This window comes from Micromys minutus (genome assembly GCF_963924665.1).
Source record: "Micromys minutus genome assembly, chromosome: 5".
Taxonomy (NCBI): domain Eukaryota; kingdom Metazoa; phylum Chordata; class Mammalia; order Rodentia; family Muridae; genus Micromys; species Micromys minutus.
In genome coordinates this window covers 47756997-47759758 of record NC_137974.1, presented here as the reverse complement: position 1 = coordinate 47759758, position 2762 = coordinate 47756997, and the positions used below count along the sequence as shown (strand labels likewise).

The following is a 2762-nucleotide window of genomic DNA, read 5'->3' as shown; positions in this document are numbered from 1 at the left end:
ATGGGAATAATACAGAGACCCACAGCCAAACATTAAACCGAGAGACCTTGGGAAACTCAGTCTTAAATGGAATATCTCCACCAAATCCTCCCAACTAAGGGGGTCAGGGAACCCTATTGAAGACAGGGCGGAAAGGGTGTAAGATCCAAAGGGAATGGAGGACACCAAGTAAACAAGGCCCTTTAAATCCACACGAACAAAGCTCTGCACAGAGCCTCCTGCACCAGGTCTGCTGGGTATGAACCATGGCTTCCAGTTCAGCATTTCTATGGAATTCCAGAGTGTGCAAACAGGTGGGGCTCTGGTTCTCATGCCTTTGCTTTGGGGCTCATTTTCTTCTGTTGATTTGTCCTGTCCAACTTTAACGTGAAAGGTTTTGTTTTATTTGACTGTACTTTATTATTATCTCTTAGACACCTGTTCTTTTCTAATGGAAGACAGAAGTGGAGCAGATCTGCTTGGGAGGGGAGCTGGGGAGGAACTGAAGGGAGTAGAGGGAGGGGAAACTGGCATCGCGATATATTATGTGAGAAAAACATCTACGTTTAATCACATTTTGAGAAAAATCATCTCAAAAGTGAAAGAAACAGTTTTAAAGGGCTAATAACCAACATATATAAAGAATTTAAAAAGCTAGACATCAACAAACCAAGTAATTCCATTTAAAAAGCGGATACAGACCTAAACAGAGAATGCTTGACAGAGGAATCTCTAATGGCCAAGAAGCACTTAAAAAAATGTTCAACATCCTTAGCCATCAAGGAAACGCAAATCAAAACATCTCTGAGGTTCCATCTTACACTTTTCAGAATGTCTAAGATCAAAAACTCAAGTGACACCTTGTCCTGGCAGGGATGTAGAGCAAGGGAAACACTCTTCCATTGCTGGTGGGAATGCAAACTTGTACAGCTACTGTGGAAATCAAATTTTCAGTTTCTCAGAAAATTGGGAACAGCTCTACTTCAAAGACCCAGCTATACCACTTCTGGGCATATACCCAAAAGATGTTCTTTCCACATCCCACAAAGATGCTTGCTCAACTAGCAAGCATCTTGCTCATAGCAGCTTTATTCATAATAATCAAAAAGCCCCTCATCCAAAGAATGGATAAAGAAAATATGGTATGTTTACACAATGGAGTTTTATTCAACTATTAAAACAATAACATCATGAAATCTGTAGGCAAATGAATTGAACTAGAAAAGATCGTGCTGAGTGAGGTAACCCATCCCCACAAAGAAAACATGGTATCACTGTTACTTCTGGCCTCCTTCTAGCTGCTATCTTGTGTCCCCGTGTGTGTACGGCTTATCTCAGCTGGTCTGCCCGAGACCCCCTGAGCGTGAACCTTAGTTCCCCATGCCGCCCCATTTTCACTCCGATAAGATGAAAGAAACGATCATGATCCAGGAAAAACTCGCCAAACTGCAGGCACAAGTGCGCATTGGTGGGAAAGGAACTGCTCGTAGAAAGAAGGTGGTTCACAGAACAGTCACAGCAGATAATAAAAACTGCAGTTCTCCTTAAAGAAGTTAGGGGTAAACAACATCTCTGGTATTGAAGAGGTGAACATGTTTACAAACCAAGGAACAGTGATCCATTTTAACAACCCTAGAGTTCAGGCATCTCTGGCAGCAAACACCTTCACCATCACAGGCCACGCAGAGGCAAAGCAGCTGACAGAAATGCTTCCCAGCATCCTAAACCAGCGTGGTGCAGACTGTCTGACTAGTTTAAGGAGACTGGCTGAAGCTCTGCCCAGACAATCTGTGGTTGGAAAAGCACCACTTGTTACTGGAGAGGAGGATGATGATGAAGTTCCAGATCTGGTGGAGAATTTTGATGAGGCTTCTAAGAATGATGCAAACGGAATTGAAGCAACTTCTGAAGAAGGTGACATTTACAGCAGTTATGGGAGCTGCTATTTTATATCATGACTGCTTTAAAAAAATTTTTTTTGTTTATTATGGATCTGATAAAATCTAAATCTCTGATATTTTTTAAGCACAAGCCCCCCAAACACTGCAGCTCTTTTCAGTTTTGGCTTATACCTAATTCATTCTTTTCGGCAAATTAAGCTGAAGAAGCCTGGGAATAAAGTTTGGAAAAGGTTAATAGAATTCTTTGTCTAGTTAAAAAAAGGAAGAAAGAAAACATGGTATCTACTCACTTATAAGTAGATGTGCTAGGATCCTAGGCTAATAAAAGGGAGAAATCCAGCTGACAACAAGGACTCTTCTCTGTGCTTCAGGTCTGTGGACACGTGGCAACCTCGTGATACTTTCTCCACCATCCCTTTCCAGCATGGTGGTCCAACTGTACCTGCAAACTGTGAGGTAATATGCATTACATCCTGAAGTTGTTGATTTTGTCACAGCATCGAGAAAAGAACTTTATACAATAGGCACAACAGATTTTCTATGCTCCTTTGCCTTCTCTGTCCTTAAGTTGTATTTCACAGGAGTAGCACAGGACTGGGACCCTGGGAGAGACCTAAATCTATTTTTCTCATGATCTTTCATGTTATAAATTCAGTTTATTGACATTAATGATAGACTTGAACTTGTTCACATCTTTAATGTAATTCTCCCATCTCTTCTCCGCCTCTCATTCTTCCTTCTTGCTTCTTTTTCTTTCTTTTGAGTTTTCTGGGGTGAATCAAAAATTTTCATTTGTTCTCGCAGTACTGACCCATTTATTCCCTTTACTGTCTTCGAAATTAAAGCTGATGTTTCGGTGCCTTCGGAATTGTGCTATGTACA

General features: G+C 41.2%; 1 pseudogene across 1 annotated transcript; it reads left to right on the top strand.

Annotated features, from left to right (window-relative positions):
* Nucleotides 1–1386: 1386 nt before the first annotated feature.
* Nucleotides 1387–1937, top strand: LOC308421113 (transcription factor BTF3-like; annotated as a pseudogene). Its single transcript has one exon. The product of its transcript is annotated as a transcription factor BTF3-like (transcript).
* The last annotated feature ends 825 nt before the right edge of the window (nucleotides 1938–2762 follow it).